This window comes from Nicrophorus vespilloides, unplaced genomic scaffold (genome assembly GCF_001412225.1).
Source record: "Nicrophorus vespilloides isolate i.1.1-1 unplaced genomic scaffold, Nicve_v1.0, whole genome shotgun sequence".
Taxonomy (NCBI): Eukaryota; Metazoa; Arthropoda; class Insecta; order Coleoptera; family Silphidae; genus Nicrophorus; species Nicrophorus vespilloides.
The window spans coordinates 55,297-77,627 of record NW_017098097.1 but is presented as its reverse complement, the minus strand read 5'-3'; the positions used below and the strand labels follow the sequence as shown (position 1 = coordinate 77,627).

Sequence of the window (22,331 nt, the reverse complement as noted above, 5' to 3'; positions counted from 1 at the left end):
TACTCTGCGGTGTAAAGATAGAGAGAGATGAGTCCTTTAGCAGGCGTTTCCGAACTGACGTTCCGCAATGGGATTTATTACATCACTTTCGTTGCCAATTAATTAGTGGAGAGAACGAAGTTCTGAGAAGATAGCTCTTCATTTATTCACAAGAGATTCTTGCGGGCTTTGTCGAACGCTTATTACTAAATCTCATTACTTTCACTGTCTCCTATATTGAGACACATTTTGTTTAGACCTACTACATTATTTATATTATATTACATAAGACTACACAAAAACGAAAATAATCGTCAAGACATAATCATTGTAACTTGACTTAATTTATATAAGAAATTGAATAATATTGAACTACAATTACAATAAACCTGTGTTATAATTTAAGGTTAAATTAGGTTAGGTTATGTTTAACTATAGATAAGTTTATCTATTGATAACTTTACATATACAAAATATTTGTAATTACTTAAAAATGAAATCAATGTACTTCACAAAAAACAAGAATTGGTTTATGTAATTTAAATATTTTCATCTGAAGTTTAGTAAAGAACTGTAGAAAACATGGAGTAGTCTTGTATACTTTTTAATGTATTTACAATACAATACAATTCAATCGAAAACTAAATCAACTATTAAAAAAAATCGTGTTATGAAATATTCTCTCAAACTATCTTCATTAAAACTGATACACTTGTAGGATAAAGTTCGGATTAAATGTGAGTGAATTTAAATTTTAGGCTTTAAACTCTAATTTAGACTAATATAAAGGTGCGTACGCACTACTCGTATTATCGCATATTATCAGTTTTAAATGCAATTACGTAACGAAATTGAACATTACTAAATCTCATTACTTTCACTGTCTCCTATATTGATATAAATTGTGTTTAGACCTACTACATTATTTACATTATATTACATAAGACTACACAAAAACGAAAATAATCGTCAAGACATAATGATTGTAACTTGCCTTAATTTAATAAGAAATTGAATAATTGAACTACAATTACAATAAACCTGTGTGATAATTTAAGGTTAAATTAGGTTAGGTTATGTTTAACTATAGATAAGTTTATCTATTGATAACTTTACATATACAAAATATTTGTAATTACTTAAAAATGAAATGAATGTACTTCGCAAAAAAACAAGAATTGGTTTATGTAATTTAAATATTTTCATTTAGGAGTTTAGTAAAGAACTGTAGAAAACATGAAGTAGTCTTGTATACTTTTTAATGTATTTAGCTTGTTTGTCTTCGGAGACTAGGCCGAAATATGTAGCGTGTTTAATGCTGCTGCCTGTTGGGACAACCTTTATAATGTACTTGTTATGTACAGAAGCAGGGCGTTGTTGGCCTTGGAATAACACCGACTTGGAGGAGTGCGAGGAGATGAAAATTGTGTACACACGCAAAGTTGTATGTCTATTTTGAATTGTTTAGAGTGTATTAGGAAATTTCATTAGTTACTTATTAGCATTTAAGTTCAATTTATAATACAAATACAAAGGGATGAACAAATATTTGACAGTTGTCAGGAATGCTTTATAGTTGCTATGAAACCAATGACAGTTGTCAAAACTTTCTTTAGTTAGCTTATTGACACCATAGTTACTAAACAGATATTGCAAATGGCATAGAAATTAAATATGAATTGTAGTTACTAAAGAAGTCATTCTGTCAACTAAAAATTTGTAAAATATAGAGTTACTAAAAATGGCATTTCTGACAATTATCAGTCTATAAAACTAATTTCTTCGTTTCTGCTAAATACAAACCTGTTAAATAAAGTGTTACTAAATAAATAATTATATCAACTAAATACAGGTATTTGGCTAGAAAAATTATTTCACTCAAAAACTCTGTTATGTAAATAAGTTACTACAAAAATTAGAAAAAGTCGTGTCTGTCAAATAAAAATCGGTTATGTAAACGAAATGATTGATTGATTGTCAAGCAATATTGTAAGGAAATATCAGATCTTCAAATTGCGTTAACGATTTGACAGTAAATGACAGTTTATTTCTGTATAATTATTACAAATGACACTTGACAGAAATGACCTTATTTTTACAATTATCTAAATCAGTGATTCTCAAAAATATTTGGGGGTCGCAAAAAAATTGATGACAGATGTTTTTTCACACATATCCATATTTCGGGTGTCGCAGATTTTTTTTAAGTACGGACTAAAAAGTTTGAGAAACCCTGATCTAAATGACAACTGTATAAAATAATTTTCTAAAAAAATTGACATATAACAAAACTAATAAAAACCTATTAAAATTATCAGGAAGATTAGTTACTATATGTCAAATTAAATCAATTGGATTGTACATTTAACCCGGCGCTTCTGCACTTTTCCTCTCCAACGCCTGAATCGATTATCCTACTTTTCTAACACATTTTTTTTTTTCGGTTGTTTTTACCCGCCTTCTGAGTTGTAGGTCTGCGTTGGCATCGCATTTGGAGCAATTAAAATTGTTTGGTCGGTTGATATAATTTAATTCGGCATCAAATGCAAAACAAGGCGATTAAAATCATAAAGGGTATTCCGAACTTTTCGCCCGCAGAGTTCCGACGGAATTCCCCGCTGCGTCCTCCATGGATAATGAATGCATTGTTCCGTTTGTTGCAACTATGTATTACTGTTCTGTTTCCTGCTGGATGAACTATCACTATTATAAGTATATATTATGTACTTATAGTTAATATAAATAAAATAATTCATATTGTTTAAATTATGTATATTATAGTAAACATTTGTAACTATTCATACAAAAATATACCACAAATTAGAGAATCTATTCATGTCTATACTGAATGCATTGATTATTCTAACAAATTAAATGTTTAAACAATTAATGTATTGATATCAAATATTTCATAGCTTCATGTATAAATTTCATTTAATCTACGCAATTAGTGCAGTTAATACATAACTTGACTATTCTTGAACTGTATAAAGATTAGTTATGTATATGTTATAGTTAAAGGGTCTAAGGTTGTAGTCACACCACGAGTAATACAAGGTATACCTATACGTCAGGTGTACCAACTCTTATGTTATCAATACTAAATACTTTATCTCGGTTTTCAATCATAGTAGTTTTCAATGCGTGCATGTTTATAAACAATATTATGAAGCTAATATTATTCTAATCTTATCTACAATATTCTAAACAAATTAGCTATGATTTTGTTACGTAAATATTAAAAATGATTTTATGCAAATCTATAACAAATTAAGATGCATTTAATTAATTTGACACAAATTATAATGCAGATGCCTAAGGTTCACAAATAGCAATGTTTTTTTTTTTGTACAAAACACAATAAATATTGATTTAATATGAACAAAAATTCCATCTGTTTCATGTGTTTCGTAAAGGAAATTAATATGGCTTGGTGGAATGCGAACAATTTGTAAATAAAATGGGGGATGGATAGATTGGTAGGATTAATAACGGTAATAGAGTTGGGCATGGAATGAGTAAGCACTTCTATTTTGATCGTGCATGCGAGCAAAGCGAATCTGTTATAAAGCCGAGCGTATTTGCTCGCGAAATTTCAGTAAGCCACACGTTTACTTGAATTTCTAACTTATTGATACCGATTATTCTTGCGTACAAATATCCCAACAAATATAAAAATTTTCTTCATAAAAGTAAACAGCTTGTAAAACTACACATTTATCAAATAAAATACACCACATTTTATTTTATATTAATTTCCGTTAGCATCAAATTTTTCAATCTGTATTAAATAAATGAAGTTAGGCACAAAATATTTTCAAACCTTAAGTGTAAAAGTTTTCTTGTAAAACACGCATTCATCAAATAGAATACACATATTTTCAGATAGCTTAAAAATTACAGAAAGAAATTTTTTCAGACCTTAAGTTTTCTTGTAAAACTACATATTCATGAAATAAAATAGACATTTTTTATGTTTTACTTTCAGTCAACATACAATGTTAAATAACTGAAGTTAGACAGAAAAATCATTATTTTTAGTATTGAATTAAAACTACAGAAAGTAAACTTTTCGGAGTTTAAGTTATAACATTTTGAATGAAATTTGTTGCTTCACGATGCGAATTTAATAAGGTTCGACGATGACTTTATTAAATCCATAAACAAAGTTGAAGTTTATGCGTAGATCAAAGCGAGTGCATCCTTAATAGAGAATTAGCATACATGCAGTTAACATGACTTCGGAACAGCCACCGAGATAGGACGGACGGAGTTCGGGTCACTATAATCCCAGAAGACTCAAAGTTATAATACGTATAGAGGAGGAGAGGAATACATGTGACATCGCCGAGATCGCTCAGGGCAACAAAAAGTTATATACACAATTTATTATATTTAGTTTATTTCCTCATTTTTCGGACATCGATATGGGAGGAAACACAGAGTAATAACTAAAAAGTATTTCCGGACTTTTACGATGCAACCAGGATGTTGTTATACTCGGCAACCCTTCGCATACCCTCAAGATTACATGAGGAAAAATGTTTCAATTTTATCGAAAGAATGATTTTCAAGCTGAAAAAAAAAGATTTTTTGTGAGATGAACGAATTTAGGTTTTATATTTTTATTACCCTAGGATTAATGAAAAGGATAAGTGCAGATTTATGTTAAATCTCTTTTCTTAATAATTTGTTAATATTAAGAAAGTTAATTTCTTTACTCTATAAGATTTAGGATATCTTCAAGATGAGTAATATTTAGATTTGAAGTGTTTACTGCTTTGCGTTTGGATAAAGGAAAAGGATTATTGCGGATCTAGATTTCATTGGATTGCATTAATTTCGCTTTACGATTATGTTCAACCATACGAAATCCGTTGGATTTCTGTTATGTAACGACAATCTTTGTTCTTTGCTGTAAACTGTTTATGTTTCAATTACTGAATTTCCAAAGACAATAATCGTATTTTCATACAATTATATAATTTTCTATTTATACTAAATATTGAAATATTATAAAAAAAAATGGACTTAGAACATAACCCTGCGGAACAACATATTTAAACGTACAGAAAATTAATAATTTCAATTATGGAACTTCATACTTTTGTATAAACAAATTCTTTAATTTTTCAAATAATTTAAAGTTTAGTAAAAAAAAACGACTATTAGACAAAGTACAAGACCTTGTGGATTTCTAAATTTGAATAAGTAAAATTTTCATAATATCCATAATATTCCTCAAATCTTTATATTAATAATCTTTACTAATAAATGCACATTTCTTCAGTGAATTACAGTAATGCACAATTACCACATATTGAACCCATTCAATGCTGTAAAGACATAGTTTGCATTGGCAACTAACCAATAATCGTTTTATTGAGTCTAGAACACTTCAATAACTTACATGGACTATGCAATCATCTGCAATGCCAAAAAAAAATAACTATTTTATGCAGTAATCTACATTAAGTGTTTAAGCAATAGTACCTCGCATAGTACTGCTTTGAATAGTCCGGATTCGCCACAGTCCGGTTCAAAATAAAATAAATTTTAATTAAGCAATATAAAAATAGTCCTTTTTCTATTAATTACTAAACTTAAATATAGAATAAATCTAAATTAATTATTAATATTTTCATTATAAATGAGAAAAATAACTATAATACCTTTAAAAATTATTCAACATACGTTCAATAATAAATGAATATACACAGCAATCTTCTCTAAATAATGAATCGTTGAATTAATAATGACACAATTTATGTGGGCTACATACTCTGTTATTTTCAAATAAAATATTCAATTTTTAATGACGTTTATATCAATGAAATCAATGAAAATACATCAAATCTAAAATTACATCGTTACAATTTTATTTACGTTTATCCATTTGTTATCCTTTTCAGTTTGATTCAAATGAGTTTTTAATACAATTATTTGAATCAATAATTTAATTGATATATTTAAGTAGTTATCAAATTACTGCAAAAAGTAATGTAAAATGCATTAAAATGAATAAAAAAAACCAAAAGAAAAAAGGAATTAAGTTGTGATATCAAACAACTGCGCTCTTTACGACCGGACGTCACGAATAGTTATAATGTGTGCTGCGTTTTAGTGAACCCTCACATAAAGTGTGTATTTATTTTAGGCAAATGGCAAATTTAAACATCGAAATGCATTTTCATTTTGGCCCACATACAAATTTTGTTTAAATTTAGGCAGCAACGAACATAAAAAAAAACAAAAAACGCCGCACCGGAAACTTGCTTATGTAACCGTGACAACCAGTGACGACTCGATTTTTTAGTTCTTTCGTTTTTCAATTTGAAAAAAAAATTATATCTTTCTAAAAATGAAATCAATATTAATAATTGAACCAATTGTACAAAATTATTATTCGTATTATACAGTGGAACTTCGCTTACTGAGCAAAATGAATTGTAAGAAAAATGACTCGCTTAACGAGCGACGTTTCGCATAACGAGTGATGATGAGAAGAGATGTCCCGGATTGCGCGCCTGCTACATAATTTTTCATACTTTTGTACACATATTATGAGTATTTTTGATATGTTTCACTATACGAGTATTTCACTATATGAATAAAAACTGTATTTCTGTATTAATTAGGAGAAAAAATGAAATCATTTTGGTCAAATTTATTTATACAAATACAGGTCTCTCCCGACTTACGAACTAGTTCCGTTCGTAAGTCGGGGGAATTTCAAAAATTTGAACACTTAATTACCACACTTAATCATGGTTTTAAATTCTCTATATGTTAAATTCTGTATTACTGACTGCATAAATTTGAAAAAATATCTGTATTTCACTGTATTTCTTAAATTAGTATTTACTGAAACTATATCAATACTTTTTTTACTATGATCCGCGACTGTTTGCAATTATATAATGCGCGCATCGCCATGGGGAATAATCACAGTGCACAATAATGCAGTTAATACCTAAAAACTATGTGTACTTGTGTCTAACCGGTTGACGGTTGTATGGAAACAAAGGGCCTCGCAGCTATTGATTCCCATGCGAACAGTTTGACCGAAACGCAACGTATTCTGCTTTGGATCGAAAATGGAATAAGATGATCGAGCGGCGGTTATAATCGCCACATAACTAACGCATGTTAAAATATTCTCGTTGAATTAAAAAAAAATAAACGCCCTTGTAATATGTCATAGCAATATGCAAATGCCCTAATAAAACCATTAAATACCTCATAAATATTAACTACGTGATATACGCTTGTTTTTTTGCCTTTTTGTTTTACATCTTCTGCTGCTGTTGTTAACCTTGTTTTATTTTTTATTTATTCCTTTAATAAGGACCTATTTTTTTTTGTTCTTTAGCAAAACCATTTATATGCTTTGCCTTCATTGAACGACAAATCATTTCTCCCCCTCATATTTTTATGTTCGAATTTAAATCCGGCTGTTAAAAAAAAAGCTTGGAATCTTGATTTATTTATACGTAATCAATTAGTACTCAAAATTAGATTAATTTTAGCTGAAATTTGATGCAAACTTATTCGTAACTTTGATACATTTAAATTATACAATTACATTTAACAACCAATTATATTTGTAAGAATACACATAGTACAAATTTTTAAATGAATTATTTCAAATTTCAATACTATTTGTACATTGCTAAAGTTATTTATTTTATACACATCATTTTCTACTTAGTAAATATAGCTTTATTTTCATCAATAAGTTTACTTCATAAAGGCACATTTTTTCTAAGGATTTCAATTCATGGTAAATTTATCAACTTATCTAAAATTATTATAATGTTATCAATTTATGAATTCACGTTTAAGTTAATATAATTATTTTGTAAAACTAATTCAATCTGATTCAATGTGATTTGCACAAAGAAAGTTATTTTTCTTGAAGATTTTGCTTAATACAAACTATACAATTTTTTGATAAATTTTGACTTAAAAGTATTTCCTAAGATGATTCAATTTATATTTGAATTATGTTTCAAATAGAGAATGAAAATAATTGTATTTTCAACATTTTTAATTTGGAAATCTCTAATCTAAATTTAATTTGAGCCAAGTTGAAGTGAAAGTTCGAAACGCCGTTTATTAAGTGCCCATTATAAACGTCGAGTTCGTTATCCTAACGATTTTTTTCTCTCTCTCATCTTTTTCCTGATTTCCTCTGGAAGTAATTAGCATCGTTAATCGATGCCTTCTCTTCTACTTTTTCTCTCCCATCTTCAACTTTTTTTTTTTAAATATAAATTACTCTAATATAGATTACAATTCTGCCGCAATGCGATGAACAGACTCACACACACCCACATACATTTATACAAAACGCCGCCCCCTACGCTTTAGGGGCCTACACACATTCAAACAGAGAGAGAGAAATCAATTTCGGGCCTTTGTTCGTTTTGCCTTCTTCCCTCCCCTTCGTTTTCGTTGCATCGTTAGCACATTTACATACGATAAATATTTCATCCCCTTTGCGAATTGCAAAGATTCCTTCCCAATCCTCCACAAACAGAAATACACACTGAAACGCGTTTGCCCGTGTTTTTTTTTTTATTTTTCGTACAATACTGCAAATCATTATATTTGCGTTTCTGCGAAACGACGTTTATTACCTTCCATTCCTGAACATGAAACAATGAGTTTCCAGTTTACATTTATAAGAGAACTCAATTACTCAACTTTTTATACCGGATTTCCTATGTAAAGCGGAAACGTCTCTTTCTTTTAATCCGTTTATTTCTTTATCTTCCCAATTTAGTACATAAAAGCAATTTCATTTTATTAAAGACTTTCTCGTGAGAAATAAATAATGAATTGATTAAATTATTGCTTAAGAATTAAAATTGTATTTAAATATTACTACAAGTAAAATTTAATCTGTCCTTACACCTTTCCAAAAAAAATATATTTTTAATAATTAAAATTATAAATTTAATTAATACTATTGTTATAAATTTATTAATGCTTTGATTATTAATTAAGAGAAAAAATTAAGACATTTTGGTCAAATTTATTTATACAAATACAGGTCTTCCTCGATTTACGAACTAGTTCCGTTCCAAAGGATTGTTCGTAAGTCGAATTTGTTCGCAAGTCGGGGGAATTTTAAAAAATTACTTACCATAGTTTCTCATGGTTTTTACTTTTATATATGTTAAATTCTGTATTAGTGACTGCATAAATTTGAAAAAATAGATTAAAATAACCAAAATACTTACTTACAAATACTTTTCAATATAGACAACACAATTATTATTTAATAAATCTTCCAAAAATATTATATTTTTTTAAAGAAATTATCAATTTTTGTTTGGACAGTTAATTTTTTATCTCTATATATCTCATTGTAATAAGTTAGAGCTTTTAGAATTTTGTTCGTAAGTCCGGGAGTTCGTAAGTCCGGGAGTTCGTAAGTCGGGGAATACATGTATATTAATTTAATTTAGTTAAGTAAATGCAAATACTTACAATTGAAAAAGCGATATTTTGGAATTAATTGAAATATATGCATAATATTGCTTTTGGAACAAGACATTTTATTACATGAATTATTACTATTAGTTCTAGAAAAATAAACTGATTTTTTTTAAATTTATTTTTGAAAAAACCCATTAAAGATTCAATAATCAATCTATATTAAGAAATGTATTAATGCTTTAATAACAACGTAAATGGGAATTCAACAACAAAAAAATTGAATCCATATTTTCATCTTCAATAAAACATGTTAAGAGCTTTAAGTATACAAGTGCGGTATACTACACGTTACAAAGACTACTTCAAAAGCTTTGTGCAAAAGTACTCATATTTCGTGCAGAATTTAACGTATTTAGAATTAATTTTAACAAGCAGTAGTTGGCTACAATTAAACAATTTAATTGAGTTTACTTTCAGAATTTTACGTTTGTCAATTAATAAGTACTGTAATTAAGATATTTCACATATTTTCCATTAAAAAATATGAAAGCTTCTAAAAATACTTGATTCGAATAATTACTTAAGAAATTCTTTGCTAAAATTTTAATTAATTTAATTCTAAGAGAGAATTTGTCAAAAATCAAAGAGAATTTATTAAATATAGTAATTTCTGTTGCTTATACTTCTTTTTCATCATTACATTTATATTATTACAATTTCTATAAAGTTATAATTAATTATTTAAAAAAATAATAATAAATAAGTAATGGATGTTTGTGTTTATAAGTAAATCAATGCTTTAATAGTCACGTAAAGTCACGTCACAAAAGAGAATTTTGTTGATTTTAAAAATTAATTAATTTCATCTCTTATGCAATATTTTCCCATCTAGCCTTAATCAAATATCCATTAAAGTTTATTTTTTCTTTGTTAAATTAGACAAAATAATTTCAATTTGATTATTTATGTTTCATCTACATTTTTAGATGTTTCAAATTGAAAATATTTAAAAAATATTTTTTTTTATTTCTAATTAAATGAAAACAAAATGTGTTTTTAATAGAAAAAATCATTTTGCACACTCAAAAATACAGTAATAAATTTCATAATAACATTGGTTTAAGCGTCTATAATAAAAAAAAATCCAATTAGAACAATTAAAATTTGTAGTAATATAAATAATATAAATTGACAAATTGCTTTTGATGTAATAAAGAAAATTCTATGCACTTGATTAGAATAATTACTCAAGAAATCTGTCGCGTCGTCTCTTTGTTTACCTGATCTTAATTAAATTCCGCGCGACATGAATGAATTTTCTTAATAAACGCATATTTCATTTCCTGCGGAAAACCTACAAGTCTCTATACGAAACCAAAAATTTAATTACGCTCACCAACTCCAACAACAGGAAGAGCAAATACACGCCCGTGCATTCATTCACGCTAATCCTGCATTTTTTTTCTTCGTTTTAATTGAAATCGCGTGGGAATGAGAATCAATACATTGTTTTAATGATGTTCAGATGTTGACGGATCTGGCGCCATCTCTAATCAGCACAAAAGGGAACGAACGCAGGCAGCTTCCGGTCCACAACTTCCTGTCTACAAGGACAAACAATCCGATGTTTACCTTTAGAGTAAACCGCATTTCATTACGCAAACATTTATAAATTGGGACCGCCCGAACAATATAAGCAAATCACAGACAAAATCAACTAAGCAACTCGACTAGATTAACATCTGCGCTAACAACAACAGGGACGAATTCGCACTGTTTTCGGCCCTTTTTTGCCAGCTCGAACGAATGGTTTCATTTACATATGAAAATACTTTCGGTCTGCGTATATGTTCATTTTTTTAGGCCGTGCTTTATTGTTATTTTCATTTATTTAGTTCGTTTTGTGCGGCAGCTGCGAACCTGGAAATGGCGTTTCTGTGTTTTCATACAAAAATACGAAATAATGTAATTTCATTATAAACATTCTCTACTTGTTATATAGAAATTTATATAGTTTTTTTTTGTTTCAAATAGGATTTTAACGTATCGCAGTAATCCTTGAATTCAATCCGGGAAAATAATACAAAACAAGCACGAACGATTTTTAATGATGAAACAATATATTTTTTTTTTACAAATATAAAATAGAGAGTATTATTACTTTATAGAGTATTACTTTATTATACATAAAAGCTGCTCTGAAAATTACAGATTATTGCATTTTATATAATTTAATACACTTTGAAAACATAACTTTACAGCAGCGTTTTCCAAACTGTGAGGCGCGCCTCCCTGGGGAGGCGTAGACTAATCTAAGGGGTGGCACGAATATTAGTAGCAGTGAGCAATTTTCCAAATATCTGCTAAAGTATAGATACACTCCTGTGCTCTTATCCATATTACAGCATTTCATTGATTTACTCAAAAACTATAATACATAGAATGAATCCAATATATGGACATGAAATCTGAGTATTTGGGGAATCCAGCAAGTATAGATATATTCCTGTACTCTTATCTTAGAATCAATCTCTTAATTAGAACGTTCGAAAAAGCAGTGATTTCACATTTCATTGATTTACTCGAAAACTATAATAGATAGAATGAATCCAATATATGCACATGAAAGCTGAGTGTTTGGGGAATCCATCAAGTATAGATACATTCCTGTGTTCTTATCCATATTGCTGTAATACGCGTTCAAAGTTGAAAAATTGAAATTAAAACGTTCGAAAAAGCAGTGTTTTCACATTTCATTGATTTACTCGAAAACTATAATATATAGAATGAATCCAATATATGCACATGAAAGCTGAATGTTTGGGGAATCCAGCAACATTCTTGTGCTTTTATCCATATTTCTGTAATACGCGTTCAAAAATTGAATTTAGAAGCTGCTTTGAAGCCAACCAAATATTTCAGTCAAAAGGAGTGGACGTTTCAAGAAGATTATGCACCATCACACGAAGCACAGGAAAACCAACAACGTTCCACATTTAATTTCGACCGCACAGTTGCAGATGCAAATCCACTCGACTTTTCGGTATGGGTCATTTTACAGGCCAATGTCAGTACTAAAAAATACCAAAGTATTAATGCGTTCAATAAAGCCCTTCTTCGTGAATGGAGGAAGATTCCGCAGGTTCATATTCGTGCAGCGTTTGACTCGCTTATCGACTAACTCAGAGCTATAATTCGCGCTCCAGGCGCATTTAATTGTTTCCATCATGTTTTGCTTGTGGTTCAATAAAATCCAATTTCAAATAAAAAAATACAGCGTTCCAAAAAGTTGCAGTTCAATTTCGCCATTTTCACTAATTTTATTGAGATTAAAATTTTTTTAAAAGTATGCATTTAATAATTAGTAAATATATTTTTCAGTTTTGAAAGGTTAAAAGTAAAGTTTAACATATATATTTTTATTTAAATATGCGAATTGCTAGAATAAAAAAAAGAGCTTTGACCGTGATGTCAAAGGGGATTGAATTCGCGTTGAAAATTGTAGTATTTACACATTTGCATGCGACAGCGAACATTTAAATTCATCGAAATTACCTACATTTTACGTAGAAAAATAGAACCAAAAAAAAGTAAACTGTGGAAAAATGAAATTATAAAACGATTGTGAAATTTGTTGTTACATTCGCAATTTCAATAAATACAAAATCAATAACTCTTTACAATTGTTCCAAATAATATTATTGTATGTTTTCTATGTGTAAACGAGTTTTCATTCAGTAACTGAAATAAAAAAAATATGTGGTATCAAAAATTTTATGTATGCAATAAAACTTGAATTGTTTAAATTTATTGAAATAATTGCTGCATTTTTACATTCCCGTTTTCAATATAATCAAAAATTAATTTATTTTTACTACTTTTATTGTATGTTTACTTTATCTACATCTATTTCTTTACATAGTAGAATATTTAAATATGTTTTATGGTTTTTATATGTTTTTCAAACAAAATTCTACATTCAATTTGAACTGAAAAATTGATTTAACTAAATAATTATTGCTGAAATATTTGCATGTAAATATACGATTTAATTAAAATAAACAATTGTTTGATCCCAACCAATATTATTTGCGTGCATCAGTTTCTATTCATTTCATTAATTTAATGAAAAAATGTTGTTTTTATATTCGAAATCTGCGTTATATCACAAAATTTATTTGTTTTTCTTTTTAAATGAATTTTTACTAAATTTACGAAATTTTATTATAAATAAATCAGAAATTACCATTATTATTAATGTATTCAAAAAGCGAATAAATATTGAATTAAGTAAATTAATTTAGTGATGTAATTTTTATGGACGTTTTGCTACAGTTTTTAATTTCCATATAAATAAAACTTGACAAATATAATTTGAATATTTAAACTATTTGTCTGTACTGAAACTAAAATTTTACTGTAAATAATTACTTTTTTTTTGGTAACATCTATGTGTCTGTAATATTGTATATCAGGTATGCGCATGAAGGCTAATATCAAATAGTTAATTAACTTTAATGAAGGAATCCTGAGTAGCTATTCTGTTGAGACTATCGTTAGCACAAAGCGGCGACCCTCGAGCGTGAATACACGAAATTCGCATTGACGAGAATCTGCATAATTCTCGAGCCATCAATCAACAATTACTCCGAGTATAAAAGCAACATAAAAGTAGAGAAATTTAGTTATTTCCCATTAATGAGAATCTGCATTAAGAAATATGCAGTCATAAATCAGCAAAAAAATGAGTATAACATCTACAAAAAAGTAGAAAAACTTAGTTTTTGTGTCAATTAATTAGTTGAGAAAATTAATAGTATTAGTTGTAGGTTGTTTATCAGAGATAGGACATTCTCATTGATAAGAATGTTAATAATTCGTAAGTAAATTATATGACTACAAAATCTACTTAAAAGTAGAAACCTTAGTTTTTAGTCAATTAATTGAGTGTAAATTTATTTTATTAGTAGGAGGTTTTTCTATCAGAGAAACGAAATTGTCATTGATGAAAATCTGTATAATTTTTAATACATCACTCAGTAATAATGTGTGTATAAAATCTACTTAGAAGTTGAAAAACTTAGTTTTTTTAGTCAATTAATTGAGTAAATTGAATGTAAATTTATTTTATTAGTTGGAGGTTTTTCTATCAGAGAAACGAAATTTTCATTGATAAAAATTTGTATAATTCTTAATACATTAATTAGCAATAATTTGAGTAAAAAATCTCCTTAGAAGATGAAAAACTTAAGTTTTTTTTAGTTAATTAATTGAGTGTAATTTATTTTATTAGTTGGAGGTTTTTTTTTAGCAGGGAAATGAAAATTTCATTCATCAAAATGTATATAATTCTTAAGACATCAAACATCAATAACTTGATTATAAAATATACTTAGAAGTAGAAAAACTTTTTTAGTTAATTAGTTAGTTTTTTTTTATGAGAGAAATGAAAATCTCATTGATGAAAATCTCTATAATTCTTAAGACAACAATCAGCAATAATTTGAAGTACTTATAAGTTGAAAAACTTAGTTTTTTGTATGAATTAATTGAGTGAGTAAATTGAATGTAAATTCATTGTATTCCTGTAACTGTTTTTATCAAAGATATTTTCGTAATTCACAAACAAATAATTAGAAATTATTTACAGATAATTTGAGAAAAAAATGTACATGAAAGTAGAGAAAATTGAGTCAATTATTTGAAAATACGAAATTAATATTGATCAAATTATGCATAATTCTCAAAAAGTAATGTGAAAATGAATCTTTCATCAATATAGTTAATTTTTGTATCAATCAATTAAGGTAGCAAATATTAACTAAATGAATTGTTAGAGGTGTTTATCTGAGGTTGGGATTGGATCGTAAACAAGAAATTTGTCTGTAAAGAACGAGAGTAATGTCGGAGATAAGCGGAGGGTTGCGAAAGTTTCCGCAAAATACGAAATGAGTTACCTGGTGGATGCATCCTCTGGGAGTGATAGTTTCCGAGTGCGTGATGTTATCCTCTCTCGATTCTGGAAAATGGCTTTGGGATTTGACGCGTTCTCTACTTAACGTCTGAACTCAGAATCCGTGTCTATATTAGTATTCCCAGTGTTTCTATCTACAATAAAGTTAACAGTTTATTCAATACAACTAAGTTTTTCCTTTTCTGTATTACAACGAACTTTCAACCTTTATTAAAAGACAATCCAATTTCAACTCTATTATATTTAAATACTAAAGTTCCAATTTCGACCTTCAGCCTTAAAATAATTCAATAAAAATTCAATAATTTAGACTCTTATACACTTAAAGTATAAAATACTAAAAATAAGTTAATGCAAGTAACATAAAGCAAGTGCAATTAATTGGAATCGATTTTTCTTATTGCGAGTTTTCAACGTCCATACTTTCTGCATTGAAATATGTAATGATGCAATCAAATATAATTGGTAATTCGATCGCTTTAGAAGTAAATTGCTTAAGGATTATTTATAGATTCACTCGTATTCAAAACAGAAACTTGGGAAACAACAATTTCGATTTTCAGATCGTAAATAAAACAATCCATATTTAATTACAAAACCCAAGATTTATGCTTCCACCAATTAGGAATAACAACGTCTTGAGATGAATACGTTTCAAGTGAAATAATAATTCAAATTTATATCAGAACATTAGCGTTCGAGGAAAAGTGAAAAATCCATAGTCTTAACATTATTCGCGCGACGTTCGCAGAGCAATAATTTCCAGTCGCATCGCATAGCTGAGGAAATAACAACAATAAAAAAAAAAGATTGCGTCTGTTTCTGCTTTTTACGTTGGAAAAACGTTTTGTTTTGTTTACCTTTCTCGTTCCATATTTTATAATGCCATTATGTAAAGGGGGCGACGATCTAAATCCGCAGAGCCAACAACGAGAAAATAAAAAAAAACACACAAAAAAGGGAAAACTCGTTATGCAGTTGTTACGTAGCTTGTTTATTTTGTGAGCATAGATAGTGGCAGTAATCCGCTTATAATTGTGTTATTAAACAAAAATGTAACTGCGATACGCAAATTTTCTCTTCGCAAATAAATAGAAAGTTATACAGTTTTGTAAAACATTTTAATTTAAATGTCTTAATATTTGAAATATGTGCAAATACTAAATTAGTTTTTACATGTACTATTTTTAATCAAATATATGTTTAAATAAATTTGAAATTATTGACAGTAAATTTTAAATGGGTTGTGAATTGACAGCTGTCACCTTGTGTCAAAGCAAGGAAATAATCTGGTGAAATACTTCTAGCAATTAGGTAGCTGCATAACTATATAGATATATGTTACGTCATGAAATGACAGCTGTCACCTTATGTCAAAGCGACGGGTTGGTGAAATACTTCTAACAATTGGTTCGCTGTGTAAATATCAACAAATATCACGAAATGACAGGTGTCATATTGTGTCAAAGCAAGGATTGATGAAATACTTTTAGCAATTGGAACGTTATATAACTCTATCAACAAATATGTTTCGTCACGAAATGACAGCACCATGTGTCAAAGCGACGGGTTGGTGAAATACTTCTAACAATTGGATCGCTGTGTAAATATGAACAAATATGTTAGGTCACAAAATCACAGATGTCATCTTGTGTCAAAGCAAAGAACTGGTTAAATACTTTTAGCGATGGGGTCATTGTATAATTACTAATAAATTTGTTAGGTCATGAAATGACAGCTGTCATCTTGTGTTAAAGCAGGGAGTTGATGAAATACTTTTAGCAATGAAACGCTATATAACTCTATCAACAAATATGTTACGTCACGAAATGACAGTTGTCACCTTGTGTCAAAGTGACGGGTTGGTGAAATACTTCTAGCAATTTGGTCGCTGTGTAAATATCAACAAATATGTTAGGTCACGAAATGACAGGTTCCATCTTGTGTCAAAGCAAAGAACTGGTTAAATACTTTTAGCGATGGGGTTATTGGATAATTAGTAATAAATATGTTAGGTCATAAAATGAGAGCTATCATCTTGTGTCAAAGCAAGGATTGATAAAATACTTTTAGCAATTGGAACGCTATATAATTCTATCAACAAATATGTTACGTCACAAAATGACAGCTGTCACCTTGTGTAACAGCGATGAGTTGGTGAAATACTTTTAGCAATTAGGTCGCTGTGTAAATATCAACAAATATGTTAGGTCACGAGATGACAGCTATTATGTTGTGTAAAAGCAAGGAGTTTATGAAATACTTTTAACAATTGGATTGCAGTTCAACTACAAACATATATGTTGGGTTGCGTAGCTGAAAGGTTGAGAACTGCTGCTATAATCAAGATACAATATGAAAACTATAGAAATGTTTATGTAATTACATGCAATACCGAAAATTGATTACTATGAAACAAAGCCTGAGGTTACATTATGAGCATTAGTGGGAAGTTGCATAATACATTTCCACGCTAAGATTATCTCGAAAACAGAGCCCAAACTCAGATATGATACGAAAATGTATCGAGCAAATTGTGCGGAGTTGAAACGTAACAATTAATTGGCAAGATGTAATTAATCTCATGTGCTCATCCGGTTTGATTTACCGTCGAGGCAGTTTTCATTAGTAAATTGTGGATACGAGGAAATGGGTTACTGTGATGATGCTGTGTTTTTAGCAATTTCCTAGACTATTGTCGGTTTAATTGCGTCTCGTTCCACGTAACATTTATAAATACAACTGCAATTGTATTTATTGCACGGCACGAAACATAACTCCTAGTTTATTGTACGTGCACTCTCCTAAGTAATTGTGAACGTGACCAATAAAATTGTAGAAGTAATATCGATGATTGAATCTGCCAATGTCCGTATTCCTAGAATTACATTTTACTAACGAAAAAAATATCAATTTTGCAAAATTTAAATTGGATTATGTAATTAATCGATTTTTTAACATTGAAAATCAACATAAAAAAATTAATACTAGAAAGATAATATGCTATTATGTAATAATTACAACGGTTTGAATGAAAATTTGTTGAAAAAATGTAGACAATAATTGCAATAAAAGATGTCATAAAAGAAACGTTACTATTTTAATTTTCCGCCATGTTTTTCTAGTTGAGCTTATGTCAATTTTCTTTTGACATTTCCTTAGTGCAGATTATCTAATTTTATAATGAAATGTTTGATTCCTGATCCAACATTTTAATAGTGACAAAATCATAAAAATAAAAATCACTAATTTTTAAATGAGTAAATTAACTAAAGAATCAATATTAGATAAATCTTCTATTTATAACATACAAAAAATAATATATTCATACAATGATTTCATTCTCTGTACAAACACGCGCAGATACGCAAAGATAATTCAATGATAACATTATCGTAAAATATAACATTTTCATCGAAATATGTAAATATCATTCCCCTGCACACATTTTCCCAAACTTGAAACTTTATATAATATGAAAGAAAATTTCCATTTTTTGTTACATAAACTTTACCAAATTTAATAAAATTCACACATCCACTCATACATTTCATTGATTTAGTTATGTTCTACGCAGATAAATTTTGAAATATAAAAATTTTCATCGAAATATATAAATAATATTCACTTATACATATTTTCTCAGACTTGAAACTTTGTACGAAAAGAAAGAATTTTCCATTTTTTTGTTATATAAAATTTTACCGAATTCATCAAAATACACACGTCTACTCATAGATTTCATTGATTTAGTTTTGTTAAGTGTAGATAAATTTATAAATATAACATTTTCATAGAAATTTGTAAATAATATTAATTTTCTCAGCCTTAAATCTTTGTACCAAAAATAAAAAATCACATTTATATTGTTATGTAAAAACTGAACAAATTCAATAAAATACACACGTCTACCGGTAGATTTCATTAATTTAAGTATATAATTCTTTTGCCGAAATATATAAGTATTATTCAATTTTTCACACTAAAAACTTTATATAAAACGATTTTTCTTACATTAACCTAACAAAATTTAATAAAATACACAATAAAGTATTGATTATTTCTTTCATTCTGTATACACAAAACATTTCCCAGTCTATAACAAAACGAAAAAAACTTTCCTTTTTTTACATGCAATAAATTTAATAAAATACATACATCTATTCGTAACAAACATTTTCATTGATTTTTTTTCGTTCTTCCTGTACAAATAAATTTATAAATCGGGTAACGAAATAAATCACCCCGTGCAAACACATTAATTATTTAGAAATCGAAACGGGATTTGTGATTAATATCATTCCCCGTTTTTGTTTTTGTACGTGTATGTAAATATTTTCAATTCGAAACGAGAAGAATGCAACAACGAACAACAAAAAAGAATGTTTTTTTTTATAAAATTTATTTATAAACCAAAATTCAATTACAAATGAAATAATGGCTTTTCCAAACTGACATTTACATTTGATTACATTTGCATTTGACGTGACGGGATTTTTATTCAATTTATTTAATTGCCACTTTTATTTTTAATTTTGTTATGAATTTGCCAATAAAAAAATAATAATTGTAATTATTTTATATATTTGTTTAATAATCTAATAATTGTTTATATTTCAATATATTTATAGTTATTTTTTAAGAAATAATTAAAAAAAAATTGAAAAATTTACAAGTTAATGCAATTCTACGAAATATTTACTAAATTCTTAAAAAAACCTTTGGTCTAAATTTGTGCCAATAAAAAATGTTTAAATATAAATTAAACTTAAAGTGAGTTAAATTTTCATTTATTAAATTATTTTGAAAATTTACAAGGAAATGTAACTCCTAATTCTACTAAATAATTAAGAAATTCTTAAAAAACTTTTGGTACTAATTTGGGACAATAAACATGTTTAAATAGATAAAAAAAACATAAAGTGATGAAAATTTGTTGTTATTTCTAGTCTAGTTTTATTGTTGACAATATATCATTAAATTCCTGTATTTTTTCTAGGAAATAGGACAGAAATTCAATGTTGCATGCGCGTGTTGTTGGAGAAAGTTGAACGTCATAAATCAAAATTATTCTCAGTAAAACTTTATACTTATTTATTTTACTTTCTTTTCGTATAATAACTAACATAATTTTTAAAACAAAAATTAATTGGACTGTTTGAAAAAACTATATTTTTTTGTATAAATACTAGGAAATCTTTGTTTATAAAATATTTTATAAGTCCAATTATTTTTAATATGATGCAATGTTTTCCTGAAAATCCAATTTCATGAATTCAGAACATTATGTTTCCTTACATATCTAACAGAATTCACTATTTTATAATATACTTAAAGTAAATTTATGACTGAGTTATAATTATACAAAAATTATACAACAAAATTCGGAAATGTAGTTATAACTAAAGCATAAATGTGGAATTAGACAATAGTGATTTAGATTAAAAATCGTCTTAAGATGTCTGTTTTCAACATGACTATAAACCGTGCATTGTTCTGACATTTACAGCGCTGACCCAACTCACAATTTAGTCAACTGCAAAATTCCAGAATAAGCGAATTTTCCTCATAAGTCATATGATTTATAGTATTGTTTATATTCAAAACAAAACAAACAACGTAATACTTTATATAACATTGCACTTGTTCGAAAACTCATAAGAAATATTTTCAATGTATTTATTTTATATTTATTATAATATAAAATTGATAGATTTTAAACATAAATGAAATAAACTAATTTATTGTTCAAGTATTACACTTACATGGAGAGTAATAGAAACATTATAATATCTCGCATAGTACGGGTCTGTTTGAAACCGGACTAATCGAGGACTTTACTGCATAATGAAAAAAAAAACAAACATGTTGTGTACTATTGTATTATAATTTATTTTAGTTTGTTTTGTAATTTTCAAATCGTACTATAATGAATCCGCACTGATCGAAAGATCACTAACCTTTGTATTTCTGTATTAGTAAGATAAGTCTATATTTTATCTATTTAGAAAGAAATTTATTTAAAAAAATATCACCAATTAATAATTTCGATAAAATTCTATGAGAAAATGTATGTTTTTATCTCACAACAAAACTTTTGTGCTGTTTTTTTATATATATTTTCTAATTGGGTTAATAGCTCGGACTGCTAATTTATTGAAGGCTTCGTGCATATTCATTTTGGTCGAATTCGGAATTCGTAATTCCCAATGTGCATACACAATGAGTAATGCGAAATGTACAATTGCGCGTACATATTTAAATTGAAAAAATTGATTGATAAAGAATAATTAATGAAATGCAAACGCATCTCGAAATAAAAAGAAGAAATTTATAACATTATTGGTAATGCGATTTATTTTGATTACATTTCGCTGTTATTAATTATAATTTTAATCAATTTCAATTTGTTTGTTTATATTATAATTATAAATAAAACAAACAATTATTAATTGTTTAATTTCAATTTAAATTTATTTATTTTAATTAAATTTGACTTTGCCAACAGATTGTGTCCAATAAATATGTTTAAATTTGTAGAAAATAACGAGTTATTAATTAATATAATTTAAAAATGCATTTCCATTCAAAATTCGGCAAATTATTTAGATATTATCAATGAATGAAATTTACTATTATTAATATTAGTTCTTTTTATTCATGAAATTATCAATTTCATCAGATTTTCCTTACATTTTTCTTGAGAATTTCGTATATGGAATTAGAGTAACTTTAATTAATCGAATTTATAACTAAATCCTTTATCAATTCTTAAATTTGTATTGCAACAAACTTAGATCGTTCCAAAATTTGCGGACTTCTCTTCTTATCATTACTCGTTATACGAAACGTCGCTCGTTAAGCGAGTCATTTTCCTTACCATTTATTTTGCTCGTTATGCGAAATGTTCGTTAAGCGAACTATAAACTTT

At 27.7% G+C, this 22,331-nt stretch overlaps 1 long non-coding RNA gene across 1 annotated transcript in view; it reads right to left on the bottom strand.

The window, feature by feature from the left end:
- Positions 1-2,352: 2,352 nt before the first annotated feature.
- Positions 2,353-22,331, bottom strand: part of LOC108561687 — a 50,022-nt gene continuing 30,043 nt past the window's right edge. Inside the window, exons 4-5 of the long non-coding RNA XR_001891025.1 lie at positions 2,654-2,657; positions 2,353-2,362 (exon numbers count right to left, since the gene is read on the bottom strand). This is a non-coding gene — a long non-coding RNA (uncharacterized LOC108561687). The remainder of the gene's footprint in view (positions 2,363-2,653; positions 2,658-22,331) is intronic.